Genomic DNA, 19,334 nt, shown 5'->3' with positions numbered 1-19,334 from the left:
ACTTCATTCATGTCCCAAAGAGGTTTATTCAACATGTCAAACATCTACCTTGAAGATTTTGAAGCCAGATCAAAAGTTTCCCAAAATGGAAAGTGACCTGTAATTTCAAGTTTCCAAAAATGGCAAGTTTTTGGACCAACTTCAACTTGACTTTCCAACATCAAAGAAGCTTCAAATGAAATTTTGTCCAACATGAAAGTTGAAGATATTTCTCTCCCATTTCCAAAAAGTCAAAGATCATGAGCATCTGATGCATGGTTGAGGAGATATGATCAAATCATTACCAAGTGTGCATGGAACTTCAAAAGGGCATAACTTTTGACTCATAACTCCAAAATTAGTGGCTCTTTTTGCATAATTATTCTCATGATATGAACTTTCCAAAACATTCATCACTTTGCATGAAAATTCATCATATGATCATTTGTTCTTTCATGACATTTTTGGAGGGAAAATCATGAATTCAAAATTGGTGCATCATATGAACTTTTTAACCATTCCAACATGTTCATAAGAGGATTTTAAGTGAAAATGCATGGCCATTGTTACTGTTCACGTAGGATTGCATGCATGGGGTGAAAAAACCAAATTTTGCATAACACCTCTTTTCTCATTAAAATTTAATTAGCCAAGCCTAAACATGATTAGGAAATGGATTAACATGTCATATAAATAGCTAATCATAACAGAATTTTCAGAATTGACAATTCTAGGTCTAGATTGAAAATTTCCCTCCAAATTTTCTCTTCTTCCAATTTCAAAAATTCTTCAAAGAACACTTGATTTTTATTGCATATTCTGGATTCTTGATCATTATTTGGTACAGATCAAGCCTTGATTTGCAGAAATTGGCGAAGAATCAAGCCATTCCAATCATGAACATGAACATGGAGTTTTGAAGATCTAGCTAGATCCAAGCCATTCCAAGGGTTGATTTGTGCTTCAGAGGAGTTAACAAGGTTGATAGAAGAGGTTTGGATGCTGCTGGACACTTGAATCTACCACTGCCATTGTTGAAGCTTCAAGAAGGTGCAATTTTCGAATCTCTTAATTATCTCTTTTATGCATATAATCTTGTAGAGCGTTTCATGGTGAGAATTCTGACATAAAATTCATTAAAAACGGACGTGTATTCATGGTGATATGATGATTTGAAGGCTTGGATCCATAACATGTTCTTCTTCGATTCTCTGGATTTAGGAGGAATTATGCAAAAATAGTTATAGATTTGAGACGTGCATGTTATGAGCTTTCCATTGATGTGCTTAGATTCAAATTCTGGAAAAAAATTGTGCACGCGTACACTGTTCATCACCGTCTCCATGAAGGAGACGGTTGTTTCCGCCGCATGCTACAGTACCCGCCGCCGCCTGTAAATCCTAGGCGAAACGACGTCGTTTCGCTAGCGCGCGTTTTTCCAATTTGAATTCCTTGGCCAAACGACGTCGTTTGGTGTGTAGCGTTGGACCATGCTTCGATTTCGGCCTGGCGCATTTCCAAGTTTTCATCAATTCTTTTTCTTATTTTCATGTTACTTCAATTTTTATTTCATTATTTCCATGAACTTTAAAAAATCACAAAAAATAGAATACAAGTCCAATTAATATCCAATTTTTTTTCACATGATCCTATGAATATCTAGAATTTTATGGTGTTAATTGTATGATTTTATCATTGCTGGAAATTAAATTGTGTTGCATTCTTTGAACATGTGTACATTTGGACTTTGCTTCATTCTTTCTATCATAAAATGCTCATACATGATCCAAATGCCATGAAATTTTGCATGATGATTCTTAACATGTTGATGAATTTGTGTGATTTTATTTGGAATTTTTTGCTATTTCCTTCCCTATTTTGGACACATGTACTTTAGGTGTGACAATTTGTGTCACACAATTGGATGTCTAGCTTGTGCATTTTTGTATCCATGTCAATTGAACTCTGATGATTCTGATTTTTGATATGATGATTGTGTTTGATGTGTTGAATGCTCATAAAAATTTCCAGAATTGTTTGAGTCTTTTCTGTTTTGATGTGGAATTTTCATTCTTGATGATCATTTGTGAGCTTTGGATTTGCCTTTGCCTTCTCTTGCACATGAAATGGATTTGCTTGATGCTTTTGACTTAGTCCTTTTTAGGACATGTTCTTGATTAAATAAACATGCTTTGTGTTGAATATTGGTTGCTGTTTTGACTTTTTTTATTCACCTTTGACCCTAGGCTTTGCCTTAGGGGTTTGGACTCATATTTTGAGCTTTGCATTTCAGGTTCATGCAATAAGTCCTAATGGATGATGTGATCTTCTTGATTGAGATACAAGTTATTTTGGTTGACTAACCTTGCTGTTTTGTAGGTCTTTTGGATGGTGAATCAATTTAGTTTGCTTGCATCTTATGCCTTGCACCATTGTTGTCTGATGATTGGCTGTCTGACTATTGTTGTCTGATTGTTTTGTCTGAATACTATACTGATTGGTTGGTTGTTTGCACAGGTACATTAGCTACTTTAAGTTCATTATTTGAACTTTGCTTTGCTTGTGGTTGGCATACCACTTAGGTAAATTCCTACTCTTCATGTAGTCTGGAAGACCTGTCATGTTATGTTGGCAGGCACCTGTCTGAAGCCCTCCTTAAGAGGCAATGCTTGTGTTTGTTTATCTTTGTGCCTTGTACATTCAAAGACATCCTAAGTGAAGAGGAATTGGCAGATAGAAGGAATGTGTAATCCATCCCCTGCTATTCAGTTGAGTCATTTAACTTGCTCGCACTACGTGCTGATGCATTTTGAATAAACACCCAAGATCATTGTCTATCGAGTCAGTCATGTGGAGTAGAGTTCCTGATTCTGGACTCCCACACTTTCATTGTTTCAAGCTCTCCCAGGCCAGGGATAAGAGCCATGGGGTCTGACCCTCATTTCCCATTTCATCTGCTTCACCCTAACTCTCAATGTTAGGGTTAAGAGCTAACAACACCCTTTTCCAGTTGGCTTGTTTGTCGAGGTTGATTTGACCCCTTGACTAAAGCCCAGCCTTGTATGAGCCACTTGTTTGCATATAGTGTGTGTGCTTGCTCTCTTGTGCTTGTGTTTGCTTGATTGATGTTTAGGCTAGCTTGCTCCCTGTGCGAGTTAGGATTAGAGACCTCAACTTAGGGATCGTATGCATGACAACTTCTAGGCTCGAGTCATAGTCTCCCTAGTAGCTTGTTATCTCCCTAGTCTCTGGTTAGGATAGAAGTTCTTTCCCTGCTAAGGGGAACTACGTCGCCCTGATCCTCATCCCAGATGAGGTACGTAGGTAGGAGATGAACTGATCTCTCCGGGCGCCCTTTTTCTTTTTCAACCCTCCCGTTTGTGTTTGCTTGTTTGGAGTCTGACGTAAGCCCAGCGATTGGCAGTCGGTTTCCTGTTTGTGTTTCCTTTGTTTGGAGTCTGACGTAAGCCCAGCGATTGGCAGCCGGTTTCCTGTTTGCGTTTCTTTGTTTGGAGTCCGATGTAAGTCCAGCGATTGGCAGTCGGTTTCCCGTTTGTGGTTGTTTTGTCTAGAGTTGGATGTAAGACCAGCGATTGGCATTCCATTTCCGGTTTGCTTTGACGTCTCAGCTGCTCCGTTTAGCGTTTTGTTTTGGCGTGCGTTAGCCGAGCTACGAGTGCTCTGATTCTTCCTCTGGTTAGAGAAGATACGTATGCATAGGATGCGATATCCTAGCGAGCACGTTTCCCGTTCCCCCGAACTACGTCGACTCTGATGTTTGTGTATGACAAACTACGTAGGCCCAGGATGCGACATCCTGCTGAGTCCTCTTCTTCCGTCTTTCATCTGTGTTATTTCATTCCAGCTTGTGCAGTGTTTGAGCAGTTATTTAGCAACCTTTTCCTATTCTTTCTGAGCGTGGATCCCGTCGAGTACGACGGATGCGTAGGGGTGCTAATACCTTCCCTTCGCATAACCGACTCCCGATCCTTGCAATCTCTGGTCGTGAGGCCATTTCCTTTCCAGGTTTACTTCGAGCGTTTCCTTTCCCTCCTTTGGGATAAATAACGCACGGTGGCGGCTCTATGTCTTTTCCCGTCGGTTTTTCGCGTAATGCGACAGCTGGCAACTCCACTAGGGATAAGATAGAAGTTGACCTCTTGCTGGTCCATCTTCCCTAAGCGAGTCAGTCCTAGCGCTCTCTAGGATAGTGTTGGTTGCTTTTACTGCTTTATTTATTGCATTTACGATTATCATGTTGTAATTTGCATATACGTTTGCATGCATATTGTCATTGTGCTGGCTGTGTATCTGTTTCTCTGTTGGGTGGGAGTTACCAGAGGCAAAAGGCCCAATACCCAGGCTATGGGTGAACTTTAGGACACCTAGGAATAGAGTGATTCATGGGAAGCGGGTGGTGTGGCGCCACTTAGCGGAACATGGTATCACGAGCAGTTCAGATCCTGATGGGGTATTATCGTTGCATACATCTGGTGTGTATATGATGATAATCTTGAAAGGGTTGTTTATCCTGCGTTTCTCTCGACCTTACACTGGCCTAGATAACACCCGTGAGTGGGGAGGGAATGAATCATTTATAGGTACCGTTGGTGACTTAATCAGTTGGTGACTTGACCTGTTGGTGACTTTGCCCTGTTGGTGACTCTTGGGTCCTGTTGGTGACTTGATTCTGAAGTATGGGTTCCAGATGACCTTGGGTTCCAAATGACTTTGATCTGTGGTTTTCGGTTCCGAATTCAGGCCGAAGTTCTGAACCTGTGCCTTGTGATGCACAGCCAACCAGTCATAGTTGCATCATTCGTATCATAGCATGTTTATTTTCAAAAGAAAGTAAAAAAAAAGTGAAAAAATGAATGATGAAAAATGCAAAAAAGGAAAAAAGTTAACCCGCATACGCATATCCTTTTCCAGGATCATTCATGATAAAACAGCATCCGCATCATGCGCATCATACATATCATTCTTGCATTACAGGTGTTCTTGAAGAGACTTCTCATTCTGGTCCCTGTCTTAGGCAGGATTGTTGATCGTCGTCCGCACCGCTACGCTACGAGACTGAATCAACAGAGAAGTATGGATCAAGTTCAGGCTGAATTGGCTGAGATGAGGGCTAACATGGCCCAGTTTATGAGCATGATGCAAGGAGTGGTGCAAGGGCAAGAGGAGCTGCGAGCCTTAGCCCAGAGACAGGAAGCTGTGATTCCACCGGTCAATCGTAACTCACCAGAGGGGGTCCCTGTTAATGAAGCTATTGCTGCCACTATTCCCGTCAACAACTATGTTGTGGGTGATGAGTTGAGGGGTATCAGGATCAATGGTCAACCTATTGCTGCGGAGACTGTTAATGCTAGAGCAACCCGTGATCCTGTTCGCCATCCTGCTCCGTTGGTAGATAGACAGGAGGACATGTTTACTCTCCTTAGTGAGGACGATGAAGTTGTGAGAACTGAAGAGAGGGATAGGAAAGTGGATGCCCTTGTTGAGAAAATTCGTGCCATGGAGTGTCAGAACTTTTTGGGATTTGATGTAACCGATATGGGTTTGGTTGATGGGCTGAGGATCCCTTTCAAATTCAAGGCGCCGTCCTTTGGCAAATATAATGGCACTTCTTGTCCTCGCACCCATGTGCAGGCTTACTACAGAAAAATCTCAGCATATACAGACGATGAGAAGATGTGGATATACTTCTTCCAGGACAGCTTGTCTAGAGCGTCCTTGGACTGGTACATGGACCTGAAGAGGGAGTCTGTTAGAAGCTAGAGGGATTTGGGTGAAGCCTTTCTGAGATAGTATAAGCACAACATGGATATGGCTCCGAGCCGAACTCAACTGCAGAGCTTGTTCCAAAAATTTGGTGAGAGCTTTAAAGAGTATGCCCAGAGGTGGCGTGAGTTAGCTGCAAGAGTGCAACCTCCTATGTTGGAGAGAGAGCTGACTGACATGTTCATTGGAACCCTGCAGGGTGTGTTCATGGACCGTATGGGAAGTTGCCCGTTTGGTAGCTTTTCAGATGTTGTAATCTGTGGAGAAAGAACGGAGAGTCTTATCAAAGCAAGAAAGATACAAGATCCTGGCTCTTCAAGTTCTTCGAGTTCTAAAAAGACATCCTCTGGGGCACCCAGAAAGGGAGAGGGTGAAACAAATGTTGTGCACCGTCGGAGGAATGTGAACAGAGGACAGTATCGTCAGGCTGCTGCTGTGACTATTCCAGCAACTCAACCCCAACAGCAAAGAAGACCAACTCAGCAATATCAACATCAACAACATCGCCCTCAACAGCAGGCTTACCAGCCTCGCAATGATAATCAAGCTGGTACGAGTAATGAGAGGAAGAAGATCACTTTTGGTCTGATTCCTATGTCGTACGCAGAACTGTATCCCTCTTTGATAGAGCGGAACTTGATTACTCCCAGAGACCCACCGGCTATACTCGTCAACCCTCGGTGGTGGTATAAGCCTGATCAGCATTGTGTGTATCATTCGGGTGCTGCTGGCCATGATGTGGACAACTGCTTTCAGTTGAAGAATAAGGTTCAAGACCTTATGAGATAAGGTATTCTGAGCTTTGAGGACTTAGGTCCCAATCGTAATCGAGCTTGAAGACAACAAGTCACGGGCTGGCGTTGGCTTTTCTTCTGAGGTCTTCAACGAAAAGGGTTGTTCAGAAGTGGAGGTTTTATCCACGCCGATCAGAGTGAAGAAGCTGCTGCTATGCAGAAGATACTGACATTTGTCATCCCTGGCGGGATCTGCCATATTTGGGTCGCTGTGGATGTTCTTACAGTCATTTTCATAAGTCAGAGTAATAATCACTTTGTTTAAAAACCCTTCTCCCATGCCAAAAGGAGAAGTGATGACATTGTTGGTAACATTTGTGCAATGATATTTTCATTCAAATAAATTCATGTTAAAACATTTGTTTTTCCATTTGTTTTCCCTTTTCTCTTTTGCATGAAATTGGTGATCACAAAAAACCCTAAAAACAAGAATAAAAGCAATCTTTTCATCTGCATAATGATTTCCTTGTTTGATTTCCAAAAAGCTTTCATATCAAAATCATTATGCAGGTTGATTCTTAAACCCATTGAACATAATGATCCAACGCCATCTCCCAATTTTGAATTCCCTGTATTCGAAGCAGAGGAAGATGATGTTGAAAGGATTCCTGACGAGATTTCCCGACTTCTTGAGCAAGAAAAGAAGATCACTCAACTGCATCTCGAGAATCAGCAAAACAGTCAAACTGGGGCATTACAAATGTAATAAAAAAAAAAGAGGGGGATGAAAAATCAAAATAAAAAGAAAGAAAAAAGAAAGAAAGAAACAAAAGAATAATAGTACCCTCAAGTCCCAAGTTGACTGATGCTGAATGGATTCAGAGTCGTTACGACCAAGTGAATCTGATCGAAAAGAAGAGATTAACTGCCATGTGTCATGGTCAGTTACATCATCAGAGAATGAAGAAAGCATTCGATAAGAAGGTCAAGCCTCGTGTGTTCCGAGAAGGTGACCTTGTGCTCAAGAAAGTCTTGTCTTTCGCGCCCGATTCCAGGGGCAAGTGGACTCTATTAAGGTCCATATGTTGTCAAGAGAGCCTTTTCAGGCGGTGCTTTGACACTTACAACAATGGACGGGGAGGATTTCACTCGTCCTGTGAATTCAGATGCAGTCAAGAAATACTTCGCCTAAAAAGCAGAATAGCTCGCTAAGTCGAACACCCGAAAGGGCAACTTAGGCAAAAAGGAGCGTCTCGGTGGATTGAAAACCCGAAAGGGCGATCCAGGCAAAAGATAGAGGCATTGAAAAAAAGAATTTGCATCCCGCTAGATTGAGTACCTCCCACTGGGGCAATCTAGGCAAAAATTAGGGATTTGGCAAGTAACTGCATCCTGACAAGACTGTGTTCTACATCTGTCATCCGCCAGAAAATTCTTGATTCGCCGTCGACTGAAGCTTCGAATACATCGAAATTCGGAATTGGTGGAGAAATGGTCATTATGTTCAATGTAGCCCTTTCTAATATATATCACCAATTTCAAACTTGTACAGATCTATGGAGTCTTGCCATTCGCAGACTACCATTCCATCAAATCAATTTGAGCTTTTATCCAATTATTGGCACTCTTATTTGTTTCAACTCAATAAATGTTTTGCATGTTTTAATTGATAAAGTATCATTGTTTTCAAAATAAACAAATCTTTCACAAAATTGTTCTTAAACAAAGTGAACATTCACGATGATGGAAGGATACTTAGGAGATCTGCAGTGCTCTCCCAAGGGTGGTATGATTCCCAACAGGGTAAGACTTTTGTTCATATCTCTGGCATAACTGTATCTTTTTCCTGTAGAACCTTTCAGCGAGGGTGCTCAGTGCAGTGTTGTTTGAAGTTGTTCAGCTTCGTTTTTCCGACAGTGCAGCATTCTTCCTCCAAGCCATATTAGCCCCTATTAAGGGTCATCCCCAGTAGAGTGTTGTTTGAGCCCTATGGTGGGTCATCCCCAGTAGGTTGCTGTTTGAACACTTTTGTGGGCCAATTCCCAAGCAGAGTATTTGTTGAAGACTTCAGCTTTCTTCTCTCCAGCAGAGCAGTCTTCTCCTCGCCCCAGCATGGGTGCCTTTCTGCGAAGATTCAGTATTTGGTGGATTGACATCCCAGTACTCCATCATTTCCTCGGATAGATCCCCAGCGGAGTTGTTGGCATGATGAACTTTATCAATGCCTATCTATCCCCACCAGAGATCTGGTTGCTTCTTGGTATCTTTGACCCCCAGCATGAGTTGCTGTTGTGGCAGTGTCTGCCTGTGCTATGAACTCTTTTCTTCGGTTGTGACTGACGATCCCTCCGGAAGCCTCTTGTGGCCTTCCTCCCCTGCAGAATGGTGTTGTCCCCTGATATCCCAGTCTCCGGCAGATCTCTTTTGCTCTCGGGTGATCTTTTGGCTTTCCCTCTGGAAGGGTAGTACCGGGTGGTTGATTCCTGGACCTATGTGTGTTAGACATGTCTGTTTGTCAGCATTCATCATGCATAATGCATATACGCATAATCATAACATTCAGGTATTCATGTTGCATCTTTTGTCGCATATTTGTTGATTGTTGTCTCCTGCTAATTGGTAATACAGATCTCTTTGGTAGATCTCCCCAAGCAGATGTTGGTGTGTCTGATCTCTCCATATAGAGTCAGCCCCTTAAGCAGAAAGTGTCTACCATTTCCTTCTGCACTCCCCACTGAGTTATATCCTCGTGGATGACGGTTGTTTCCGTTCCCTCCCTACACACATAACGGGATGGGTTTTCCCTATTGAGTTCTTTCCTCATTAGGATGAGTCTTGATTCAGTTTGCCTTTTTGGATCAATCCTAAATTGGCTTCCTATTGGCTGTCTCTTGTGCTTCCCTGTGGTATAAATGAATAGTTGCTCACTAACCGGCACTCATTCATCTTATCCTCAGCGGAACTTGTTGGCTTCTACCTACTAACCGGTAGTTGTAAGTCCTATCTTTACGGTTTTCTACCTACTAATCGGTGGTTATAAATCCTACTTTCATCCCCTAGCAGAGGTAACCTTTGGGGTTCATTCTGGTTGTTGGCGGATTTCTACGGTCTTCTACCTACTACCCGGTAGTTGTAAATCCTATTTTCTCCCATTCTGTTCCTCAGCAGATTGTTGTGGTCTTCTACCTACTAACCGGTAGATGTGAACCCTCTTTTCTCCCCTTTGTGGAGTCAACCCTTGTGCTCATCCTAGTCGATGACGGTTACTTTTCCGTGGTTTTCTGCCTACGAACCAATAGATGTAATCCCCTATTTGCGGTTATCATTATCCAGTTTTCGGTATTGATAATCCTTTTCCCTTTTGGATATTTGCTTTGATTAAGCAATCTTATCCCCAGCGGGTCGTCCCCTTCCTTGTGGATAATTGCTCTGAGTAAGCAATTTTATCCTCAGTGGGTCCTCCTTCATTCACCGTTTGCCGGTAATGTTCGTGGTTTCCCTTTTGATTGGTCATCTTTACATACTTAGTCTGGTATCCCGATGCCTTTCTTTTTGGTTGATTTATTCTTTAACAACCTACAACCCGGTTATGGATAATCTTCCTTGCGAGTATATTAACTATGTTTTGACGGCTATAGATAATACATCTCATGCACTCTTCGGTCGAAGCCCTTCGTGTTTCCCCAGTTGAGTAAGATTCGTGGTCCCTTTGCGGAATCGAATATTCATTATATCCCATTTGTTTGGATAATTGCCTTGTTCGCGCAATTTATCCCCAGTGACTCATCTCTCGTTTACCCGGTTGTTGTTGGTAACGATTGTTTCTCTTTTCGGTTGATTTATCCTTTAACAACCTATAACCCGGTTATGGATAATCTTCCTTGCGAGTATATTATCTACGTTTTGATGGCTATAGATAATATGTCTCATGCGCTCTTCAGTCGAGGTTTTGTCCTTCCCAGTGGAGTAAGATTCGTATTCCTTGTGGAATCGAATGTCCATCCTTTAACAAGTCTGCTTTTCCAGCTTTCTTCAGGATGATGAGTGTTTTGGAACGCACACCAATTCACGATTTCGGTCGATTTATCCTTTGACAACCTACAACCCGATTATGGATAATCTTCCTTACGAGTATATTATCTACGTTTTGACGGCTATAGATAATATGTCTCATGCGCTCTTCAGTCGAGGTTTTGTCCTTCCCAGTGGAGTAAGATTCGTATTCCTTGTGGAATCGAATGTCCATCCTTTAACAAGTCTGCTTTTCCAGCTTTCTTCAGGATGATGAGTGTTTTGGAACGCACACCAATTCACGATTTCGGTCGATTTATCCTTTGACAACCTACAACCCGGTTATGGATAATCTTCCTTGCGAGTATATTATCTACGTTTTGACGGCTATAGATAATATGTCTCATGCGCTCTTCAGTCGAGGTTTTGTCCTTCCCAGTGGAGTAAGATTCGTATTCCTTGTGGAATCGAATGTCCATCCTTTAACAAGTCTGCTTTTCCAGCTTTCTTCAGGATGATGAGTGTTTTGGAACGCACACCAATTCACGATTTCGGTCGATTTATCCTTTGACAACCTACAACCCGATTATGGATAATCTTCCTTGCGAGTATATTATCTACGTTTTGACGGCTATAGATAATATGTCTCATGCGCTCTTCAGTCGAGGTTTTGTCCTTCCCAGTGGAGTAAGATTCGTATTCCTTGTGGAATCGAATGTCCATCCTTTAACAAGTCTGCTTTTCCAGCTTTCTTCAGGATGATGAGTGTTTTGGAACGCACACCAATTCTCGATTTCGGTCGATTTATCCTTTGACAACCTACAACCCGATTATGGATAATCTTCCTTGCGAGTATATTATCTACGTTTTGACGGCTATAGATAATATGTCTCATGCGCTCTTCAGTCGAGGTTTTGTCCTTCCCAGTGGAGTAAGATTTGTATTCCTTGTGGAATCGAATGTCCATCTTTTAACAAGTCTGCTTTTCCAGCTTTCTTCAGGATGATGAGTGTTTTGGAACGCACACCAATTCACGATTTCGGTCGATTTATCCTTTGACAACCTACAACCCGGTTATGGATAATCTTCCTTGCGAGTATATTATCTACATTTTGACGGCTATAGATAATATGTCTCATGCGCTCTTCAGTCGAGGTTTTGTCCTTCCCAATGGAGTAAGATTCGTATTCCTTGTGGAATCGAATGTCCATCCTTTAACAAGTCTGCTTTTCCAGCTTTCTTCAGGATGATGAGTGTTTTGGAACGCACACCAATTCACGATTTCGGTCGATTTATCCTTTGACAACCTACAACCCGATTATGGATAATCTTCCTTGCGAGTATATTATCTATGTTTTGACGGCTATAGATAATATGTCTCATGCGCTCTTCAGTCGAGGTTTTGTCCTTCCCAGTGGAGTAAGATTCGTATTCCTTGTGGAATCGAATGTCCATCCTTTAACAAGTCTGCTTTTCCAGCTTTCTTCAGGATGATGAGTGTTTTGGAACGCAACCCAATTCACGATTTCGGTCGATTTATCCTTTGACAACCTACAACCCGGTTATGGATAATCTTCCTTGCGAGTATATTATCTACGTTTTGACGGCTATAGATAGTATGTCTCATGCGCTCTTCAGTCGAGGTTTTGTCCTTCCCAGTGGAGTAAGATTCGTATTCCTTGTGGAATCGAATGTCCATCCTTTAACAAGTTTGCTTTCGCTCGCTTCAGGATTATGAGTGTTTTGGAATACACACCAATTCACGATTTCGGTCGATTTATCCTTTGACAACCTACAACCCGGTTATGGATAATCTTCCTTGCGAGTATATTATCTACGTTTTGACGGCTATAGATAATATATCTCATGCACTCTTTGGTTGAACTCTTTGTTTGTTTCCCCAACTGAGTAAGATTCGTATTTCTAGTGGAATCGAATGTCCATCCTTTAACAAGATCGCTTTTCTAGCTCTCTTCAGGATGATGAGTGTTTTGGAACACAAACCAATTCACTCCTTGGTCGGTCACCTGTTATATGCCTACAACCCGGTATCCTTGGTGTTCCTTCCTGTCTGCTCCCTATTGCGACCTTGGTCCTTTGTGGAGTCAGATTTTCCTGAGTCGAAATATGCCTCTTCAGGTTTTCCTCAGATGTTTTTGGTTGATTGATATCTCTCACCCATACACCGGTCTTTGATATTCATTCTCCCGAGCTTGCTACCTACTAACCGGTAACACCTCACCCTTTTCTTGCTTCCCCAAGAGAGTCTTTTATAGACAGTTGTTGTTGTATTGGCGTTTTCCCCAATACATGCATGTTCCCGGCAGGGACATCTTGTTCAGATTTCTCCCATTCATCCGTTGATGTCTGGTTGAGTCCTTCCTATCCGTCTGTTGGCATCTAGTCGTGGTTTCTTTCTCCCATTCATCCGCTGATGTCTGGTTGAGTCCTTCCTATTCGTCCGTTGGCGTCTAGTCGTGGTTTCTTTCTCCCATTCATCCGTTGATGTCTGGTTGAGTCCTTCCTATTCGTCCGTTGGCGTCTAGTCGTGGTTTCTGTCTCCGAAAAAAATCAAAATCCCCAGTAGAGTCGTTGGTAAACGTCTTGTCGGGTCCAGTAATAAATATCAAATCCCCATTGGAAGCTGCCATTGGTGAACATTCTTTTCTTTGCTTCATCCCCCGCATAGTGCAAATTCCAGGTTCTTTTGGTATTCAATCCCTGATTACCTTGAAAGTCTAACAGTCGTTGCTCTCAGCCGTTCAGGTTCTCAGCTGATTGAATAGGGGCAGCTGTAGCACCTCAAATTTGCACCCCACATTCATTCATTCATTTCGTTTTTAGGTCATTAACATTGCATAGTACATTGCATCTCATCAGTCAAGACTGGTATCAAGAGGATTCATCTGTGCAAAAGGCAAGGCATTTCCATGAGAAAAAAGGCCCTATGGTAGTTCTAGAGAGCTTACATGAATCAAGGTTCATTTTGAAGCAACTTGACCAAGTGTTAGAGGCTCAAAGTCCACAGTGTAGTTTCAGGTCATCTGGGGCCCAGAAAAGTCAACTACAAGTCAACTGAGGGCTAGGAGGTGGAGAAATGGTTTGAGACACTTCATTCATGTCCCAAAGAGGTTTATTCAACATGTCAAACATCTACCTTGAAGATTTTGAGGCCAGATCAAAAGTTTCCCAAAATGGAAAGTGACCTGTAATTTCAAGTTTCCAAAAATGGCAAGTTTTTGGAACAACTTCAACTTGACTTTCCAACATCAAAGAAGCTTAAAATGAAATTTTGTCCAACACGAAAGTTGAATATCTTTCTCTCCCATTTCCAAAAAGTCCAAGATCATGAGCATCTGATGCATGGTTGAGGAGATATAATCAAATCATTGCCAAGTATGCATGGAACTTCAAAAGGGCATAACTTTTGACTCATAACTCCAAAATGAGTGGCTCTTTTTGCATAATTATTCTCATGATATGAACTTTTCAAAACATTCATCACTTTGCATGAAAATTCATCATATGATCATTTGTTCTTTCATGACATTTTTGGAGGGAAAATCATGAATTCAAAATTGGTGCATCATATGGACTTTTTAACCATTCCAACATGTTCATAAGAGGATTTTAAGTGAAAATGCATGGCCATTGTTACTGTTCACGTAGGATTGCATGCATGGGGTGAAAAAACCATATTTTGCATAACACCTCTTTTCTCATTAAAATTTAATTAGCCAAGCCTAAACATGATTAGGAAATGGATTAACATGTCATATAAATAGCTAATCATAACAGAATTTTCAGAATTCACAATTCTAGATCTAGATTGAAAATTTCCCTCCAAATTTTCTCTTCTTCCAATTTCAAAAATTCTTCAAAGAACACTTGATTTTTATTGCATATTCTGGATTCTTGATCATCATTTGATACAGATCAAGCCTTGATTTGCAGAAATTGGCGAAGAATCAAGCCATTCCAATCATGAACATGAACATGGAGTTTTGAAGATCTAGCTAGATCCAAGCCATTCCAAGGGTTGATTTGTGCTTCAGAGGTGTTAACAAGGTTGATAGAAGAGGTTTGGATGCTGCTGGACACTTGAATCTACCACTGCCATTGTTGAAGCTTCAAGAAGGTGCAATTTTCGAATCTCTTAATTATCTCTTTTATGCACATAATCTTGTAGAGCGTTTCATGGTGAGAATTCTGACATAAAATTCATTAAAAACAAACGTGTATTCATGGAGATATGATGATTTGAAGGCTTGGATCCATAACATGTTCTTCTTCGATTCTCTGGATTTAGGAGGAATTAGGCCAAAATAGTTATAGATTTGAGACGTGCATGTTATGAGCTTTCCATTGATGTGCTTAGATTCAAATTCTGGAAAAAATTTATGCACCCGTACACTGTTCATCACCGTCTCCATGAAGGAGACGGTTGTTTCCGCCGCATGCTACAGTACCCGCCGCTGCCTGTAAACCCTAGGCGAAACGACGTCGTTTCGCTAGCGCGCGTTTTTCCAATTTGAATTCCTTGGCCAAACGACGTCGTTTGGTGTGTAGCGCTGGACCATGCTTCGATTCCGGCCTGGCGCATTTCCAAGTTTTCATCAATTCTTTTTATTATTTTCATGTTACTTCAATTTTTATTTCATTATTTCCATGAACTTTAAAAAATCACCAAAAATAGAATACAAGTCGAATTAATCTCCAATTTTTTTTCACATGATCCTATGAATGTCTAGCATTTTATGGTGTTGATTGTATGATTTTATCATTGCTGGAAATTAAATTGTGTTGCATTCCTTGAACATGTGTACATTTGGACTTTGCTTCATTCTTTCTATCATAAAATGCTCATACATGATCCAAATGCCATGAAATTTTGCATGATGATTCTTAACATGTTGGTGAATTTGTGTGATTTTATTTGGCATTTTTTGCTATTTCCTTCCCTGTTTTGGACACATTTACTTTAGGTGTGACAATTTGTGTCACACAATTGGATGTCTAGCTTGTGCATTTTTGTATCCATGTCAATTGAACTCTGATGATTCTGATTTTTGATATGATGATTGTGTTTGATGTGTTGAATGCTCATAAAAATTTCCAGAATTGTTTGAGTCTTTTCTGTTTTGATGTGGAATTTTCATTCTTGATGATCATTTGTGAGCTTTGGATTTGCCTTTGCCTTCTCTTGCACATGAAATGGATATGCTTGATGCTTTTGACTTGGTCCTTTTTAGGACATGTTCTTGATTAAACAAACATGCTTTGTGTTGAATATTGGTTGCTGTTTTGACTTTTTTTATTCACCTTTGACCCTAGGCTTTGCCTTAGGGGTTTGGACTCACATTTTGAGCTTTGCATTTCAGGTTCATGCAATAAGTCCTAATGGATGATGTGATCTTCTTGATTGAGATACAAGTTATTTTGGTTGACTAACCTTGCTATTTTGTAGGTCTTTTGGATGGTGAATCAATTTAGTTTGCTTGCATCTTATGCCTTGCACCATTGTTGTCTGATGATTGGCTGTCTGACTATTGTTGTCTGATTGTTTTGTCTGAATACTATACTGATTGGTTGGTTGTTTGCACAGGTACATTAGCTGCTTTAAGTTCATTATTTGAACTTTTCTTTGCTTGTGGTTGGCATACCACTTAGGTAAATTCCTACTCTTCATGTAGTCTGGAAGACCTGTCATGTTATGTTGGCAGGCACCTGTCTGAAGCCCTCCTTAAGAGGCAATGCTTGTGTTTGTTTATCTTTGTGCCTTGTACATTCAAACACCTCCTAAGTGAAGAGGCATTGGAAGATAGAAGGGATGTGCAATCCATCCCCTGCTATTCAGTTGAGTCATTCATCTTGCTCGCACTACGTGCTGATGCATTTTGAATAAACACCCAAGATCATTGTCTATCGAGTCAGTCATGTTGAGTAGAGTTCCTGATTCTGGACTCCCACACTTTCATTGTTTCAAGCTCTCCTAGGCCAGGGATAAGAGCCATGGGGTCTGACCCTCACTTCCCATTTCATCTGCTTCACCCTAACTCTCAATGTTAAGGTTAAGAGCTAACAACACCCTTTTCCAGTTGGCTTGTTTGTCGAGGTTGATTTGACCCCTTGACTAAAGCCCAGCCTTGTATGAGCCACTTGTTTGCATATAATGTGTGTGCTTGCTCTCTTGTGCTTGTGTTTGCTTGATTGATGTTTAGGCTAGCTTGCTCCCTGTGCGAGTTAGGATTAGAGACCTCAACTTAGGGATCGTATGCATGACAACTTCTAGGCTCGAGTCGTAGTCTCCCTAGTAGCTTGTTATCTCCCTAGTCTCTGGTTAGGATAGAAGTTCTTTCCCTGCTAAGGGGAACTATGTCGCCCTGATCCTCATACCAGATGAGGTACGTAGGCAGGAGATGAACTGATCTCTCCGGGCGCCCTTTTTCTTTTTCAACCCTCCCGTTTGTGTTTGCTTGTTTGGAGTCTGACGTAAGCCCAGCGATTGGCAGTCGGTTTCCTGTTTGTGTTTCCTTTGTTTGGAGTCTGACGTAAGCCCAGCGATTGGCAGCCGGTTTCCTGTTTGCGTTTCTTTGTTTGGAGTCCGATGTAAGTCCAGCGATTGGCAGTCGGTTTCCCGTTTGTGGTTGTTTTGTCTAGAGTTGGATGTAAGACCAGCGATTGGCATTCCATTTCCGGTTTGCTTTGACGTCTCAGTGTCTTCGTTTAGCGTTTTGTTTCGGCGTGCGTTAGCCGAGCTACGAGTGCTCTGATTCTTCCTCTGGTTAGAGAAGATACGTATGCATAGGATGCGATATCCTAGCGAGCACGTTTCCCGATCCCCCGAACTACATCGACTCTGATGTTTGTGTATGACAAACTACGTAGGCCCAGGATGCGACATCCTGCCGAGTCCTTTTCTTCCGTCTTTCATCTGTGTTATTTCATTCCAGCTTGTGCAGTGTTTGAGCAGTTATTTAGCAACCTTTTCCTATTCTTTCTGAGCGTGGATCCCGTCGAGTACGACGGATGCGTAGGGGTGCTAATACCTTCCCTTCGCATAACCGACTCCCGATCCTTGCAATCTCTGGTCGTGAGGCCATTTCCTTTCTAGGTTTACTTCGAGCGTTTCCTTTCCCTCCTTTGGGATAAATAACGCACGGTAGCGGCTCTGTGTCTTTTCCCGCCAGTTTTTCGCGTAATGCGACATGCATGACTTTAGGAGAATAATCTACATATCATTTCTCTAGCATGTGTAATACACCAAAATTTACCCTTCATTTTTCCTGGAAGCATACGCTTTACACCTCATGCATGCATTCATTTTTAGGTCATTTAACATTAGATACATTGCATTTCATCATGTCAATCAGAATTAGATCCAAGAAGCTTTATTTAAAAAAAAAAATAAAAAAAAATAAAAAAAAAAACGAAAAAAAAAAAACGAAAAAATAAATAAATAAAAAAAATAAATAAATAAAAATAATAATAAATAAATAAATAAAATATAACAAAAAATTTTGGACTTGGGTCTCTCTCATTTGAGCCCACAAAGCCATGAAATTCAGTCTATAAATACCAAGGCTTCACTTGAGAAAAAGGAAGGGAAGCAAAATACTCTGGGGTTTCCTTGAAACAAAACCCTGGACAAAACCTGGAGAGAAACCTGACAGAGAACTCAGAGCAGCCTCCAAACCCTGAAGGGAACTCAACTGCACAGAATCACCTCTGCCTCACATAAACCCTAAAGATTGTTTTGTAAACCTCACGGGTGCCACTCAATTTCAATCAAGCTCTCCAATCAGGTTTGCCCTTATTCCCATTACCTTTATGCTCTTAATTTGGATCATCTGAATGTTTGAGATATGATGGATGAATTTCATTAGGTTTTTGCCCACGGGTCATAATTATGTATGAATGTATAAATAATGCCTTGAATGCTTAATCGTTTAATTTCTGAAGTGTATGCCACAGGGTTTGAGGTTTCTGAAACCATATTGTTATCCATAAAAAAATGCTTATCGTGTTTCACTAACCCTTTTGTTGAGTTTTTGTGAGGGCTCACATGACTTTTGCAGGGATAACTTGCGTGGTTTTCCACTTTATTTGTGGGATACCCCCTGGAGGTTTCATTCCGATTACCTGTACTGACTCACTTTCTTTGATGGTGTTTAGCTTGGAAGGATCCTTGGGTTTCCCATTCCTTTAACTGCTGTTACTTCGGATCTTTATCCGCGTGGTACTTTTACATTTTTTCCGTATTTTACTGCTTTCCTAGCTGGAAGACCTCGATAGGAGGCAATGTTTGTGTGTTTTTTTTACAGGTTCCTTCGTCAAGGAATGCCTTTTTTGCATGAGTTCACCAAACCCTAACCCTTCATTGATTTTTCTTCTCCTAAACACACGTTTACTCCTTCTACTACAGGTGAGTAAGTCTCCAAAGTTCGAGCATCCGGTAGATTGCGTAGTAACGTCGTTCGTCCAAAACCCACTCCATAACCCTGTAGTTAGCCGAACTACGGCTTGCTCTGATTCTCATTCCAGATGAGATACGTAGGCATAAGACGCGATGTCTTAGCGAGCACACATCCCCCCAACCCATAGGTCAGCCGAGCTACGAAGACTCTGATTCTCATATTCAGATGAGATACGTATGCAGTGGATGCGACATCCGCGCGAGTCATTTTCATTTAACCCTTTTTAATGGTAAACAGCACAAGATAAACTCACACCCTTTAGACAAGAACTACAAAAGTGGATCCCGTAGAGTACTACGGATGCGTATGGGTGCTAATACCTTCCCTTCGCATAACCGACTCCCGAACC

The sequence above is a fragment of the Lathyrus oleraceus genome, chromosome 2, assembly GCF_024323335.1.
Source record: "Lathyrus oleraceus cultivar Zhongwan6 chromosome 2, CAAS_Psat_ZW6_1.0, whole genome shotgun sequence".
Classification (NCBI taxonomy): domain Eukaryota; kingdom Viridiplantae; phylum Streptophyta; class Magnoliopsida; order Fabales; family Fabaceae; genus Lathyrus; species Lathyrus oleraceus.
Note: the sequence above shows the minus strand (reverse complement) of the source record.